The sequence below is a fragment of the Mustelus asterias genome, chromosome 6 (assembly GCF_964213995.1).
Source record: "Mustelus asterias chromosome 6, sMusAst1.hap1.1, whole genome shotgun sequence".
In the NCBI taxonomy this organism is placed as follows: domain Eukaryota; kingdom Metazoa; phylum Chordata; class Chondrichthyes; order Carcharhiniformes; family Triakidae; genus Mustelus; species Mustelus asterias.
Genome location: NC_135806.1, coordinates 36,161,949 through 36,179,766, shown reverse-complemented (window position 1 = coordinate 36,179,766; position 17,818 = coordinate 36,161,949). Strand labels below are relative to the sequence as shown.

General features: G+C 47.2%; 1 pseudogene; it reads left to right on the top strand.

The window, feature by feature from the left end:
- The first annotated feature begins 436 nt into the window (after positions 1-436).
- On the top strand, positions 437-17,617 carry LOC144494649 (dynamin-like GTPase OPA1, mitochondrial pseudogene; annotated as a pseudogene).
- Positions 17,618-17,818: the final 201 nt, after the last annotated feature.

Sequence of the window (17,818 nt, the reverse complement as noted above, 5' to 3'; positions counted from 1 at the left end):
CGAACATCCTTCGCGGACCCCCCCCGCTAACCACCCCGGCAGACCCCCCCCCGCCAGATCAGACCCCCTGGGAGGCAGGCCCCCCCCCGACAGACCCCCCGCCGCCCCCCCCCTCCCCCCCCCCCCCGGGATCGGACACCCCTGGGAGGCAGGCCCCCCTCGGCAGAGCACCCCCCCAACCTACCTCAATCGCTGGTCTCCCTCCACCATCCTTCCGTTAGCAAGATAAGCGGTATGTTCCTCAGTGATGTTTAGCAGCCGTTCCAGTTCGGTTTTGGTTTCACTTCGAACATGCTTCTAGAGACCGTGAGTACCATTCATTATCCTTTGTATCCAAGATGGTTCAGTAGATGCTGTATGCATCAAGCTCAAGCAGTGGACTGACAAACAGTTGCCTCACAAAGCAGTAGAGGTTGCTTGGGGGACCTTGGGGATTGAACTTGCTCGATTTATGTCAGAGCACAAAGGGAAGGACCATGATGATATCTTTGACAAACTAAAACATGCTGTTCAAGATGAAAGTATAAAACGTCACAGATGGGATGAGTAGGCTGAAGACAGTCTGCGAGTCATCCAGCACAATGCTTTAGAAGATCGTTCCATATCTGACAAACAGCAGTGGGATGCAACTATCCATTTCCCGGAAAAAACCTTGCAAACCCGTCTTCGAGATACTGAATCTGTAATTCGTGATATGGTGGGGCCAGATTGGCAAGAAAGGTGGTTCTACTGGAAATCACGGTCTCCAGAACAGCATGTTCGAAATGAAACCAAAACCGAACTGGAACGGCTGCTAAAAATCACTGAGGAACATACAGCTTAATGAAGTTACAGCAGTTTGTAAAAACCTGGAGGCCAAAAATGTAGATGTGGACACCATTCTGATTAAAGATACTTGGCACCAAGTTTACCGAAAACACTTCCTAATGGAATCGCTGAATGATTGTAATCTTTGCAGAAGAGGTTTCCACTATTACCAAAGGCATTTTGTAGATTCTGAGCTTGAATGCAATAACGTTATCCTGTTCTGGCGCATTCAGCGAATGCTAGCTATTACAGCAAGCACACTCCAACAACAGCTGACAAATACTGAAGTGAGACGCCTCGAAAAGAATGTGAAAGAAGTGTTGGAGGGTTTTGCTGATGACAATGCCAAAAAAATTCAACTGTTGACAGGAAGGCGAGTTCAACTAGCAGAGGACCTCAAAAGGGTTCGTGAGAACATAGAACAGTACAGCACAGAACAGGCCCTTCGGCCCACGATGTTGTGCCGAGCTTTATCTGAAACCAAGATCAAGCTATCCCACTCCCTATCATCCTGGTGTGCTCCATGTGCCTATCCAATACCCGCTTAAATGTTCCTAAAGTGTCTGACTCCACTATCACTGCAGGCAGCCCAACCACTCTCTGCGTAAAGAACCTACCTCTGATATCCTTCCTATATCTCCCACCACGAACCCTATAGTTATGCCCCCTTGTAATATCTTAGAATCTTAGACTCTTAGAAACCCTACAGCACAGAAAGAGGCCATTCGGCCCAACGAGTCTGCACCGACCACAATCCCACCTAGGCCCTACCCCCATATCCCCACATATTATCCCACTAATCCCTCTAACCTACGCATCCCAGGACACTAAGGGCAATTTTAGCATAGCCAATCAACCTAACCTGCACATCTTTGGACTGTGGGAGGAAACCGGAGCACCCGGAGGAAACCCACGCAGACACGAGGAGAATGTGCAAACTCCACACAGACAGTGACCCAAGCTGGGAATCGAACCCAGGTCCCTGGAGCTGTGAAGCAGCAGTGCTAGCCACTGTGCTACCGTGCCGCCCTACACCTAATAGCTCCATCCAGCCGAGGAAATAGTCTTTGAACATTCACTCTATCTATCCCCTTCATCATTTTATAAACCTCTATTAAGTCTCCCCTCAGCCTCCTCCGCTCCAGAGAGAACAGCCCTAGCTCCCTCAACCTTTCCTCATAAGACCTACCCTCCAAACCAGGCAGCATCCTGGTAAATCTCCTCTGCACTCTTTCCAGCGCTTCCACATCCTTCTTATAGTGAGGTGACCAGAACTGCACACAATATTCCAAATGTGGTCTCACCAAGGTCCTGTACAGTTGCAGCATAACCCCACGGCTCTTAAACTCCAACCCCCTGTTAATAAAAGCTAACACACTATAGGCCTTCTTCACAGCTCTATCCACTTGAGTGGCAACCTTTAGAGATCTGTGGATATGGACCCCAAGATCTCTCTATTCCTCCACAGTCTTCAGAACCCTACCTTTGACCCTGTAATCCACATTTAAATTAGTCCTACCAAAATGAATCACCTCACATTTATCAGGGTTAAACTCCATTTGCCATTTTTCAGCCCAGCTTTGCATCCTATCTATGTCTCTTTGCAGCCTACAACAGCCCTCCACCTCATCCATTACTCCACCAATCTTGGTGTCATCAGCAAATTTACTGATCCACCCTTCAGCCCCCTCCTCTAAGTCATTCATAAAAATCACAAAGAGCAGAGGACCAAACACTGATCCCTGCGGCACTCCGCTAGCAACCTGCCTCCAATCCGAAAATTTTCCATCCACCACCACCCTCTGTCTTCGATCAGACAGCCAGTTACCTATCCAATCGGCCAACTTTCCCTCTATCCCACACCCCCTCACTTTCATCATATGCCGACCATGGGGGACCTTATCAAACGCCTTACTAAAATCCATGTATATGACATCAACTGCCCTACCTTCATCAACACACTTAGTTACCCCCTCAAAAAATTCAATCAAATTTGTGAGGCACGACTTGCCCTTCACGAATCCATGCTGAATATCCCGGATGAATCCGCATCTTTCTAAATGGTCGTAAATCCCATCCCAAAGGACCATTTCCATCAATTTACCAACCACCGAAGTAAGACTAACCGGTCTATAATTACCAGGGTCATTTCTATTCCCTTTCTTAAACAGAGGAACACATTCGCCATTCTCCAGTCCACTGGCTCCATCCCCGTGGACAGTGATCAAAGCCAAAGGCTCTGCAATCTCATCCCTTACCTCCCAAAGAATCCTAGTATATATTTCATCAGGCCCAGGGGACTTATCGACCTTCAGTTTATTCAAAACTGCCAGGACATCCTCCCTCCGAACATCTATTTCCTCCAGCCTATTAGCCTGTAACACCTTCTCTTCCTCAAAAACATGGCCCCTCTCCTTGGTGAACACTGAAGAAAAGTATTCATTCATCACCTCGCCTATCTCTACTGACTCCATACACAAGTTCCCACTACTATCCTTGACCGGCCCGAACCTCACCCTGGTCATTCTTTTATTCCTCACATAAGAGTAAAAAGCCTAGGGGTTTTCCTTGATCTGACCAGCCAAGGACTTCTCATGTCCCCTCAAAGAACAAAGAACAATACAGCACAGGAACAGGCCCTTCGGCCCTCCAAGCCAGCGCCGCTCCCTGGTCCAAACTAGGCCATTCTTTTGTATCCCTCCATTCCCACTCCGTTCATATGGCTGTCTAGCTCTCCTAAGCCCCTTTTTCAGCTCGTTCCTTGCTAACTTGTAACCCTCAATTGAGCCATCTGAACCTTGTTTCCTCATCCCTTCATAAGCTTCCCTCTTCCTTTTCACAAGACATTCCACCTCTTTTGTGAACCATGGTTCCCTCACTCGGCCATTTCCTCCCTGCCTGACGGGGACATATCTATCAAGGACACCCAGTATTTGTTCCTTGAAAAAGTTCCACTTTTCATTAGTGCCTTTCCCTGACAGTTTCTGCTCCCAATTTATGCCCCCTAATTCTTGCCTAATCGCATCATAATTACCTCTCCCCCAATTGTAAACCTTGCCCTGCCGTACGGCCCTATCCCTCTCCAGTGCAATAACAAAAGACACCGAATTGTGGTCACTATCTCCAAAGTGCTCTCCCACAACCAAATCTAACACTTAGCCCGGTTCATTTTCCAGTACCAAATCCAATGTGGCCTCACCTCTTGTCGGCCTATCCACATATTGTGTCAGGAAAGCCTCCTGCACACACTGCACAAAAACTGCCCCATCCGAACTATCTGACCTACAAAGGTTCCAATCAATATTTGGAAAGTTAAAGTCTCCCATGACAACTACCCTGTGACCCCCACACATATCCATAATCTGCTCAGCAATTTCTTCCTCCACATCTCTATTACTATTTGGGGGCCTATAGTAAACTCCTAACAACGTGACCGCTCCTTTCCTATTTCTAACCTCAGCCCATATTACCTCAGTGTGCAGATCCCCCTCGAAGTGCCTTTCCGCAGCCGTTAAACTATCCTTGATTAACAATGCTACTCCTCCACCTCTTTTACCAGTTTCCCTACACTTACTGAAACATCTATACCCCGGAACGTCCAACAACCATTCCTGTCCTTGTTCTACCCACGTCTCCGTAATGGCCACAACATTGTAGTCCCAAGTACCAATCCATGCCCCAAGTTCATCTACCTTGTTCCAGATGCTCCTTGCATTAAAGTAGACACACTTCGACCCACCTTCCTGTCTACCGGTACCCACCCTTGACCCTGATACCTTCCCCAATACCTCACCACCCTCACTGACCTCCGGACTACAACTCCTTTTCCCACTCCCCTGACAAATTAGTTTAAACCCCCCTGAAGAGCCGTATCAAATTTCCCTCCCAGCATATTGGTGCCCCTCTGGTTCAGGTGCATCCCGTCCTGTTTGTACAGGTCCCACCTTCCCCAGAATGTGTTCCAATTATCCACGTATCTGAAACCCTCCCTCCTACACCATCCCTGCAACCACATGTTTTACTGCACTCTCTCCCTGTTCCTCAACTCGCTATCACGTGGCACCGGCAACGTACCAGAGATGACCACATGTTTTGTCTTGGCTCTCAGCTTCCAGCCCAGCTCCAGAAATTCCTGTTTTAAATCCCCGTCCCTTCTCTTACCTATGTCGTTGGTACCAATGTGTACCATGACTTGTGACTGTTTCCCCTCCCCCTTAGGAATCCGGAAAACATGGTCTGCGACGTCACGGACCCTGGCATCCGGTAGGCAACATACCATCCGTGAGTCTCTTTTGCTGCCACAGATCTTCCTATCTATCCCTCTAACTAACGAGTCCCCAATAACTATTGCCCTCCCGCTCTCCCCCTTACCCTCCCGAGCCACAGAGATGGACACAGTGCTGGAGATCCTCTCACTGCGGCTCACCACTGGCATGTCGTCCCCCTCAACCATATCCAAAGCGGAATACTTGTTGCTAAGGGGAACGACCACAGGAGATCCCTGCACGGACTGCTTCCTCCCAGCCCCTCTCACCGTCACCCATCTGTTTTCATTCCTCGGAGTAACTGTATCCCTAAAGCTTCTGTCTATGGCCACCTCTGCGTCCCTAATGATCCTAAATTCATCCAACTCCAGCTCCAGTTCCCTAACACGGTTTTGGAGGAGCTGCAGATGGGTGCACTTCCCACAGATGTAATCAGCAGGGACACTGTCGTCATCCCTCACCTCAAACATAGTGCAAGAGGAATATAGCACTGCCTGCACACCCATCCCCTCTAGATACCTTGCCAGTACCAGGTAGAAACAGCAAAAATGAATTAAACTCACCCCTGCCCGCCCTTTCTGCCTAAGCCCTGTGAGCCAAAGCCCTTATAGCTCACACTCTGCTTCCCACACACTCTGTGAGCCAAAGCCCTTATAGCTCACACTCTGCTTCCCACACACTCCACTGCCCGCTCCCGACGCTGCCCGCTGTATACTGCAGTCTACCTTTTTTACTTCGCGCGCTTAAAAAACCCTTCCCAGACTCCTTAGCAGCCCACTTCCGGTTTTCACTTTAAACTTAAGAAAAATACTACTACAAAAGTAAAGGCCAAAAAAAACACACACTAACTGACTAATTAAATAAATAAATAATTCAGTCAATCTCTCACCAGCACTCCTGCCTCCAATCACTCCCTCTCTGCTTGCTCCAGTGGAACAATGACTATAACCAAAACCCATTCCTCATTGCTAGTTCTTCAATTATAGCATGACATGTATTCATTTTTAAATATAACTCATTTGCAAAAGCCTTTGATCAATAGATTTTTGCAAATATCAGTCAACAAAGTTCACTGCGCATCATCCCTTCCCCTTTTATGGGTGGCACCGTGACACAGTGGTTAGTACTGCTGCCTCACAGCACCAGGGGCCTGGGTAAGAACAAAGAAAAACACAGTATAGGAATAGGCACTTTGGCCCTCCAAACCTGACCATGCTGCCCATTTGAACTAAAGCCCCCTACCTTTCTGGGAACCATATCCCTCTATTCCCATCCTATTCATGTATTTGTCCTGACATCCCTTAAAATTCACTATCGTATCTGCTTCCACTACCTCCCCCGGCAGCGAGTTTCAGGAACCCACCACCCTCTGTGTAAAAAACTTGCCTCGTACATCTCCTTTAAACCTTGCCCTTCGCACCTTGGACCTATGCCCTGTCGTAATTGACTCTTCCACCCTGGGAAAAAGCTTCTGACTATCCATTCTGTCCATACCCCTTATAATCTTGTAGACTTCTATCAGGTTGCCCCTCAACTTCCGTCGTTCCAGTGACCAAGTTTCTCAAACCTCTCCTCATAGCTAACACCCTCCATGCCAGGCAACATCCTGATAAATCTTTTCTCCAAAGTCTCCACATCCTTCTAGTAGTGCGGCAACCAGAATTGAACACTATATTCCAAGTGCGGCCTAACCAAGGTACTATAAAGTTGCAACATGACTTGTCAATTTTTAAACTCAATGCTGTGGCCGATGAAGGCAAGCAAGCCGTATGCTTTCTTGACCACTTTCTCCACCTGTGTTGCCACTTTCGGTGACCTTCAGGTTTAATTCCCGGCTTGGATCTGTGTGGAGTCTGCATGTTCTCCCTGTGTCTGTGTGGGTTTCTTCTGGATGCTCTGGTTCCTTCCACAGTCCGAAAGACGTGCTGGTTGGGTGCATTGGCCAAGCAAAATTCTCCCTCAGTGTACCCGAATAGGCACCGGAGTGTGGCGACTAGGGGATTTTCATTGCAGTGTTAATGTAAGCCTACTTGTGACACTAATAAATAGACTTTAAGCTCTTTAGAAAAACTCAATTGGGTTTGACCGGGCCCCCTAATGCCATGGTGGATATATCACCTAATCACTCAAGGATCTCAGAGCAGTCACAATTGTTTTAGGTCAGTTTTCAAGTATGGGAAGGGCTTGGATCACAGGGATTGTCAAATTGGTATCATAGAACTGCCAGCACTATTCATGCTGTTCAATGACCATACCCCTAAAGGAGGTGGAAATATTGGACATCCTTGCTGCTATTCAAAGGCACCTCTTAAAGATCAGTTGCACTTTGACAGCATTCATCTACAAGCACTAATTAAAATTGGCAGGCAGAGACAGCCTCTTAACAACCACCAACCCCACATCCGACCATCAGTATTGTATGTGCTGGAGATGATCAGCTTGAGGATGTATGTCCATCATTTACCACAAGGATTGCAGTGGCAAACAGGTTGCTCACCATCTCAAGGGCATTTAGAGATGGTTAATAGTGGCTGGCCCAGTCTGCGACACCCACATCCCGTGAAAGAATAATCATAGAAAGAAATCATAGAAACCCTACAGTACAGAAAGAGGCCATTCGGCCCATCGAGTCTGCACCGACCACAATCCCACCCAGGCCCTACCCCCATATCCCTACATATTTTACCCACTAATCCACGCATCTCAGGACACTAAGGGGCAATTTTAACATGGCTAATCAACCTAACCCGCACATCTTTGGACTGTGGGAGGAAACCGGAGCACCCGGAGGAAACCCACACAGACACGAGGAGACTGTGCAAACTCCACACAGACAGTGACCCAAGCCGGGAATCGAACCCAGGTCCCTGGAGCTGTGAAGCAGCAGTGCTAACCACTGTGCTACCATGCCGCCCAAATAAATAAAATAAAAAAATCCTTTTTTCTGGCAGTGGCAGAAGGCACTCCAAGTATCTCCTTGGCATCAGTATCTGACATAGTAAGGACCACTGTACCCAGGATATGGCTGCAATGCAGAGTTCAGTAACCTGACAAAGTCTGCTAAGCCAAGACACGCAACCTGTGGGCGGGATGTTATGGCCTCGCTCATTTCAAAACTGTAAAATCCTGCCCAAGGTCACCGGACCTTCCCATTGTCTGCCCCTTGCCCGCTCCGATTCCCGTGGTGGGCGGAACGGTAGAATTCTGGCCTTTATCTCTCATTATCCTGTGCTTAACTCTGCAGTACCTATGGTTTGAAAACAAAGAGCCAATCTCCCAACTCTGTTTCCCATTGCAGCAACTTCCATACACTTCTCCCACAGTTCTATTCTAACTTATAAATCAAGCTGGGGCAGCACGGTAGCACAGTGGTTAGCACTGCTGCTTCACAGCTCCAGGGTCCTGGGTTCGATTCCCGGCTTGGATCACTGTCTGTGTGGAGTTTGCACATTCTCCTCGTGTCTGCGTGGGTTTCCTCCAGGTGCTCCGGTTTCCTCCCACAGTCCAAAGATGTGCGGGTTAGGTTGATTGGCCATGCTAAAATTGCCCCTTAGTGTCCTGAGATGCGTAGGCTAGAGGGATTAGCGGGTAAATGTGTAGGGATATGGGGGTAGGGCCTGGGTGGGATTGTGGTCGGTGCAGACTCGATGGGCCGAATGGCCTGTTTCTGTACTGTAAGGTTTCTATGATTTCTATGAAGGTATCGCATAAGGCTGCCACTACACTGTCTTCTTACTTCTGACCCAGTAATCTAGGCAAAAGAGAATAATTATTGAGGGTTGCCGCAGGATGAAAGCATCACCAATACCGTTAGGAAATTTGGCACAAACCTGCATTATACTTTGTCTGTGGTCACAAGTGAGTTAAACATTTAACGAATGGAAGTCCATCAAATTGTGGAAAATTCTGATGAGCATGCAGGGCTAGTTGAATGCTGTCTATTATTCTATAACTGTGAAAATTCAGCAATTTTGGCAAATCCATCAGTCTTCCCTGTTGTCAGCCATTCTCCAATTGTGCATTTGTTACTTGCTTGAAGAAGGCATCTGCAGCAAAGTGACTAATGTTGTTAATGCCCCTGGATGGGGTCCAGAATAACCTAGAGACATAAAAGTATAGAGCTACAGCAATATTCACTATCACTATCACGGGTGTACCCATCACCTGATACTGGTTCCAAATGTTGCTGAAATGTTTATGATATTGTTCATTGACTGTCTTCCTGTTGAAGTGGAGCTGCATGACACAAACTCCACAGTCAGGTTTGCGCATGCTAGTCTGGTCCTGAAGATCTGCATACTATCATTCTCCTTGTTTCCTCCTTTTCTTTGCCCTTTTTGTAGACTGGGTGGTCACGTGAACACTGGATGACACAGGTGCAAGGAAATTGTGTGTCTGACATGGGAGTTTTCCCCTGGTGCTGGTAGTTGTGGAAATTAAATTGTAATTCCAGCTATGGCCAAATATTTAATTCAGTTTGTTCTGCATGATTAAGGATGCTCACTTCAACTAAAGCACCATGGGGTTGCTGTGAAACTATAGTTAAAAGCAGTTAAAAACTGTAGATGGTGGCGTGGAAAATTGGGGGAAACAAGGCAACTGTCAGTGAGAATGGAAAAAACTTATCAACAAGACCAGCACTTGCGTATTCAGGATAACGACTAATCTAAACTTTGGGCCTGATTTTACCATTTTGAGTCAAAGTGCCGAATCTGGGCGTCAAATAGATACGAGCCCGGAATCCTCTTTCCAGCGCACCCATACACTTTTTGCCGGCTCTAGTCTGAACCGCGCAGTGGGCGGGGCTTAGCGCTGCCGGACCGATCGGAGCCCTGAACTGCGCATGCGTAGTTTGAAAAAAAATCTGAAGCAGCGCGCCCGGGCGGGGAGAAAAAAGCAGAGAGAGCAGCTCTCTGACCCAGATCATTTTGGGGGGAGGGGGGGAAGGAGGAGAGGAGGTGTGATGGATCATCCTCTGGGGAGGGGGTGGGAGGAGGAGAGGGGGTGTGACGGATCATCCACTGGGGGGGGGGGGGGGGGTGGGAGGAGGAGAGGGGGTGTGACGGATCATCCTCTCGGGGGGGGGGGGGGGGTGGGAGGAGGAGAGGGGGTGTGACGCATCATCCTCTGGGGGGGAGGTGGGAGGAGGAGAGGGGGTGTGACGCATCATCCTCTGGGGGGAGGATGGGGTGATGTATGGCAGTGTGTGACGAGAGACTGTGTTATTTTTCTTGATGAAGAGCTTCAATGAATACTTCTACTTCTCTTGAATCTCTTGAGATAGGTGAGGTGATGAATGAATACTTTTCTTCAGTGTTCACCAAGGAGAGGGGCCATGTTTTTGAGGAAGAGAAGGTGTTACAGGCTAATAGGCTGGAGGAAATAGATGTTTGGAGGGAGGATGTCCTGGCAGTTTTGAATAAACTGAAGGTCGATAAGTCCCCTGGGCCTGATGAAATATATACTAGGATTCTTTGGGAGGCAAGGGATGAGATTGCAGAGCCTTTGGCTTTGATCACTGTCCACGGGGATGGAGCCAGAGGACTGGAGAGTGGCGAATGTTGTTCCTCTGTTTAAGAAAGGGAATAGAAATGACCCTGGTAATTATAGACCGGTTAGTCTTACTTCGGTGGTTGGTAAATTGATGGAAAAGGTCCTTAGAGATGGGATTTACGACCATTTAGAAAGATGCGGATTAATCCGGGATAGTCAGCATGGATTCGTGAAGGGCAAGTCGTGCCTCACAAATTTGATTGAATTTTTTGAGGAGGTAACTAAGTGTGTTGATGAAGGTAGGGCAGTTGATGTCATATACATGGATTTTAGTAAGGCGTTTGATAAGGTCCCCCATGGTCGGCTTATGATGAAAGTGAGGAGGTGTGGGATAGAGGGAAAGTTGGCCGATTGGATAGGTAACTGGCTGTCTGATCGAAGACAGAGGGTGGTGGTGGATGGAAATTTTTCGGATTGGAGGCAGGTTGCTAGCGGAGTGCCACAGGGATCAGTGATTGGTCCTCTGCTCTTTGTGATTTTTATGAATGACTTAGAGGAGGGGGCTGAAGGGTGGATCAGTAAATTTGCTGATGACACCAAGATTGGTGGAGTAATGGATGAGGTGGAGGGCTGTTGTAGGCTGCAAAGAGACATAGATAGGATGCAAAGCTGGGCTGAAAAATGGCAAATGGAGTTTAACCCTGATAAATGTGAGGTGATTCATTTTGGTAGGACTAATTTAAATGTGGATTACAGGGTCAAAGGTAGGGTTCTGAAGACTGTGGAGGAATAGAGAGATCTTGGGGTCCATATCCACAGATCTCTAAAGGTTGCCACTCAAGTGGATAGAGCTGTGAAGAAGGCCTATAATGTGTTAGCTTTTATTAACAGGGGGTTGGAGTTTAAGAGCCGTGGGGTTATGCTGCAACTGTACAGGACCTTGGTGAGACCACATTTGGAATATTGTGTGCAGTTCTGGTCACCTCACTATAAGAAGGATGTGGAAGCGCTGGAAAGAGTGCAGAGGAGATTTACCAGGATGCTGCCTGGTTTGGAGGGTAGGTCTTATGAGGAAAGGTTGAGGGAGCTAGGGCTGTTCTCTCTGGAGCGGAGGAGGCTGAGGGGAGACTTAATAGAGGTTTATAAAATGATGAAGGGGATAGATAGAGTGAATGTTCAAAGACTATTTCCTCGGCTGGATGGAGCTATCTATGTTCTATGTTCTATTACAAGTGGGCATAACTATAGGGTTCGTGGTGGGAGATATAGGAAGGATATCAGAGGTAGGTTCTTTACGCAGAGAGTGGTTGGGGTGTGGAATGGACTGCCTGCAGTGATAGTGGAGTCAGACACTTTAGGAACATTTAAGCGGGTATTGGATAGGCACATGGAGCACACCAGGATGATAGGGAGTGGGATAGCTTGATCTTGGTTTCAGATAAAGCTCGGCACAACATCGTGTGCTGTACTGTTCTGTTTCTATGTTATGTGGGCAGAGAGCACGCATAAGCTGGCTTCAGACAATTGAAGTCCCTCCTTTGTACTGGACCTATTGTTCATTACTTTTCTGCAGTTTTACGGCAGCATCGTTTGTGTTGCTATTCAAGTTGCAACTGAAACAAAAATAAATACAAATTTTATCCATGAGGAGATTAGTAAAGTGCATTCAGAGAAATTAACTTAATGGCTGATAAGTATCCAAAATCATGTGCAAAGTGCTGTAATATAAACATGGTAATCATGATGTGGAGATGCTGGCGTTGGACTGCGGTAAACATAGTAAGAAGTCTAACAACACCAGGTTAAAGTCCAACAGGTTTATTTGGTAGCAAAAGCCACTGCTTTTGCTACCAAATAAACCTGTTGGACTTTAACCTGGTGTTGTTAGACTTCTTACTATATAAACATGGTGCCAGGCGACTCCTTCTGTTCCATGCATGGCTGCCCATTGTTTGTGTCAGAAAAGCAGAGGGACTTTGGGCTTATATTAATTATTCACATAAGTTAAAGGATAATGTGAAATAGCTGTGGGCAAAAGAAAATATATTCATCAAAACTTTGAACTTGCACAAGGAGGAAATATTACAATTGGTAAACAGGAAATCATGGGAGGCTGGAACACATTGGGAAGTACAGAATGAGTTGGCGACATCAGCTTGGTAAAAGGGAACAGGGCAGAACAAGTGACTTCAGCTTCGTTTGGCTCAATGGACTGAATGGCTTCCTTCTGTGCTGCATTGTTCCGTGGCCCTCTGATGTTATGTGAATTGTATTGTAATGTCTATGTTCCCAACTGCTCCAGATAATAGATGTTTTTAAACACCAAGGCTGGAATTTTCTTCACGTCCTTGGAGCAGGCTGTGATGTATCCATTTGGGTGTGATAGAGAAGCCCACCATTTTCCCACCTCTGCTGGTATTTTACCAGTTGTGGGGCAGGTGGCAAGTGACCTGACCACCCATAGCCCAATTGAAGCCTCTTGCAAGGGCTTTCCCTCCCAAACCTCCTCCCCCCGCCCCCCCCCCCCCCCCCCCCCCCCCCACCCCGCCACCTCTCCTCAACCCAGGGCAGATTAACCCCACTGAACGAACGCCACACTAACCAGTTTCAAGAAGAATTTGACTGGCTCTGAGCCCCGAGTGGGGAGAGTCCAACTGCAACGGACTTTAGTCCCTTTACAGAATGCCAACATTTTGTTCGAAAGGTAGTGACCTATTTCTTCATGACATAGCTGAATCATGTATCATCCTTCACAGATATATTTTAATTTGATGACTGCTACTTTCATTCACTCAGGAATTAGTGACATTTAGAAGCAGACTAAAGCTAGTGTCAGAAAACTCCCCCAACAGACGTTGGATATTGTATTGTATGATGCCTCCATGTTCAATGATATTTCTGATGCTTCACCTTTTGTTCCCATGATGCTCAATTGCTCTCATAGTAAATCAAGTGGTAGAATTCAGTGAAATTGGTTTAAGGTGAACACTGATTCAGACATTTCAACTCTCATGTTCTCAGTCCAGGGAGCTACGAAGCCCACAGTTCTAACTGAGATCATATTTGTGTGTAAGGGGCTTAAAACTTTCTCAATAGAGCTTAGTACCTACTGCCAAAGCGTCAGTTTAATTTTATCTGTAGCCTGTATCTTGGTTACCAATAATCCTGATGCTTTAGATTTGACATTAAAGTTGCCAACTCCCTTGTGACAATAAGCCCTTTCAGCAAATCTTTCACTTGGCATCATTCTTCAGAAGCAGAATCGCAATTAACCATCTTATTACCTCCAGGCTCTGATTGATTCCCTTCAAATAAATGAGAAATGGATGTTCTGACAATACATTCCAGCTCATTGGTTAAAAACAGGCGGCACGGTAGCACAGTGGTTAGCACTGCTGATTCACAGCTCCAGGGACCTGGGTTCGATTTCCGGCTTGCGTCACTGTCTGTGTGGAGTTTGCACATTCTCCTCATGTCTGCGTGGGTTTCCTCCAGGTGTTCCGGTTTCCTCCCACAGTCCAAAGATGTGCGGGTTAGGTTGATTGGCCATGCTAAAAAAATTGCCCCTTAGTGTCTTGAGATGCGTAGGTTAGAGGGATTAGTGGGTAAAATATGTAGGGAAATGGGGGTAGGGCCTGGGTGGGATTGTGGTTGGTGTAGACTCGATGGGCCGAATGGCCTCTTTCTGTATTGTAGGGTTTCTATGATTCTATGGAACCTGGTTAAGAGTCCTTCCATCAGCAAATGATCCCAGGGAGTATCGCTGCAAAACTGGGTTGTGTTGTTCCCATATTTTAGGCACAAAGGGCGCTGTTTCAGTGCAAAAATAGAGTCAATATTATACAACGCACACTTCTTGGTCTGGGATGTCTTTTGAGAAGGTCCAAATATGCACAGGGTAGATTGATTGGCCATGCTAAATTATCCCTTCGTGTCAGGGGGATTAGCAGGGTAAATATGTGGGGTTTTGGGGATAGAGTCCAGGTGGGACTGTTGTTGGTGCTGGCTCGATGAGCCGAATGGCCTCCTTCTGCACTGTAGGGATTCTATGATTGTAAGATGCTGGAACCTTGCACCAGAAGGATGCAGAGCAAGCTAATTGTGGGTCAGTCAGCATGTAATGCTGATTTGATCTCTGTGGTGCCATTTCTATCTCAACACTCCAACTAACATTCTCTCTTAAAAGTGCATCCCTGAGCATGCACTCACCAGCAGGAATGACACCCCCACTAGCATTAATTAATGGGATCATCAACTACTTTCAGATCTGTTGCTGGTTGACTTCTACTGGCTTCTGCTGAATTAGTTGAGGCATTTGGTGGTACGTAGAAGTTTATAATGTTTGGTGTAACATACGGTTTCAGAACACTTCTCCCTAGTCTTGGGTGCAGTCACTGCTATCTCTCTTGAACTGCAACAGGATGAAAGAATGAGGAGAGGAACAAGCTGCTCAGAGGGAGGATGTGGGTGGGAGTTGTCAGGTGGGTGGGAGTTGTCAGGTGGGTGGGAGTTCTGATTCCCACCCACCTGACGAAGGGACAGCCTGTTCCGAAAGCTCGTGGCTTTTGCTACCAAATAAACCTGTTGGACTTTAACCTGGTGTTGTTAGACTTCTTACTGTGTTTACCCCAGTCCAACGCCGGCATCTCCACATCCAGATTTGGCAACATACCATATGGCAGCTGAACTTGAATGAAAAAGAAAAATTAATTTTCAGATAAGTTTGAAGAAATCATGAAGTCCTTTTGCACCTATTCTAATTTGAAAAATAATAACATTTTGGATCAAGAAAAATTCAACCAGAGAGTCCAAAAGCCCAGAGTAGCCAAAGCTGAATATTCACCTTCATTATATTCATTATGCTTGAAAAGTCCAATAAATTACCTAAACTGCAGATTTCTGCAGAATCAAAAAGTTTCAAAAAACAGTTTCATAGAAACCCTACAGTGCAGAAGGAGGCCATTCGGCCCATCGAGTCTGCACCAACCACAATCCCACCAAGGCCCTACCCCCACATATTTACCCGCTAACCTACGCATTTCAGGGGCAATTTTTAACCTGGCCAATCAACCTAACCCGCACATCTTTGGACTGTGGGAGGAAACCGGAGGAAACCCACGCAAACACGAGGAGAATGTGCAAACTCCACACAGACAGTGACCCGAGCCAGGAATCGAACCCAGGACCCTGAGGCTGTGAAGCAGCAGTGCTAACCACTGTGCTACCGTGCCACCTGTTTCACTTTTTAAAAAAATGAAGCTGTACTTAAAAAGCAACCATGGATAGTAGGTCAACTCTATCACTTCAATTTTGGCTGATGCAAGGGCCAGACCAGGCACAGAACTGGGCACATTGACAAAAATAATTTTTAAGACATATGATAGCATTAAGATTGAATGAGAAAATAGGCTAAAAAAGTGAATGTACTCCTATACTTAGCAAGCCTGATTGCTGACAACATAATTACAACGCAATAAATAAATTAATCTTCAGATAAGTTTGAAGAAATCATGAAGTCCTTTTACACCTATTCTAATCTGAGAAATAATAACATTTTGGATCAAGAAAAATTCAGCCAGAGTCCAAAAGCCCAGAGAATCCATTGACTCAACCATGTCTTTTTCGTATCTTCACACACACTTTTTTTCCCCTTTGGGAAATAGTGGGTAAGTCGTGGAAGGCTTCCTGAGCTGATTATCAGTCTGTTATGAATGCTCCTCCCGTGGCCAACAAGATCTGGCATTGGACTTGAACTCAGAGCTTCCGGTCCAAAGGTACGGGTGTTACCACTGTTCCACAAAACCTCCTGACTCTGTCATAAGTCAGGGGGCGGCACGGTAGCACAGTGGTTAGCACTGCTGCTTCACAGCTCCAGGGACCTGGGTTCGATTCCCGGCTTGGGTCACTGTCTGTGTGGAGTTTGCACATTCTCCTTGTATCTGTGTGGGTTTCCTCCGGGTGCTCCGGTTTCCTCCCACAGTCCAAAGATGTGTGGGTTAGGTTGATTGGCCATGCTAAAAATTGCCCCTTAGAGTCCTGAGATGCGTAGGTTAAAGGGATTAGTGGGTAAAATATGTAGGGATATGGGGGCCTGGGTGGGATTGTGGTCGGTGCAGACTCGATGGGCCGAATGGCCTCCTTCTGCACTGTAGGGATTCTATGATAAATGAGTTATACAAATTGGTTGAAGACTCTGGCTGCAATTTTACTGCCCCCCCACCCCCTTCCCCTCCTGCACATCGATGGGCAGAGTGATCTGGTAAAATCACGTGAGAGCTGAGAAATCAGGATAGCGCCTGATTTCTCAGCTCCCATGATCTTACCAGCATCAGATTTCCTGCACAGTCAGCCTTTTGCCCATTTCCGGCAAGAGGCTGAATAATTTATTCAAATTTCTTTATAAGCTTTACATGGCATTAGTGAGCCTAGGACACAATCGCCTTTGTGGCCTCGTCGGGAGATACTCTCCGGCGTAGAAAATTCCTGCTCCCCATGAATGGGGAACAGTCGTGTTGCCCTCGTCGGTAGAACCGGAGGCCGTTGAGGCACCCTGGAGAGGTCGAGGGCAAAGGGGGGTGCCCCTCGGGCAGTACCAGCCTGGCACCTTGGCATTGCCAGCCTGACACCTTGACAATTCCCACTGGGCAGTGTCAGGGGTGGGGCCTGAAGGGGGTGGAGCCTATGGGGCAGAATCTGGAGGTGGTGGGGCTTATGGGGTGCACCTGGGTGTGGGGCTTGAAGGAGTGGGTCTATCGGGGGCAGGGCCTGGGGGCGAAAACTATAGCGACAGGGTCTGGCCAAGGCAGCCTGATCATGGAGGGGGTGGGCCCACTGCCACTCTGCGTCATGATCAGTGGGGAGATGGGTGCGATCGATCTGGGTGGTGGAGGTAATATCTTCGAGTAATATGGGCCACAGGCCTCCACAATTACAGGTGGGGGCGTTTCTTTGAGGCCGGCTGCAGCAGCTGAGGCCTGATAGGTCTTCAGCCCTGAATTGTCTTCACTCTTTGCAGAGGTGGTGAGTCTAATTCCTTTGCAGACAGCGGCTAAAGTTCCTCTTTGGTGAGACTAGCCAAACCTTCAGATGATAACCACCATGCTTCGAGCAGAAAGTGCACAGGGAAATCAGCTGCAGCAGGATAATGAGTCCCAACCTCAGAGTCCAATGGTTGTTGTCATAAAATTTAGGAAAACTACTGCGATGGAGCTGCAGATTCCAGCTGTAATGCACAGGAGCAAGTCAATGCTGGA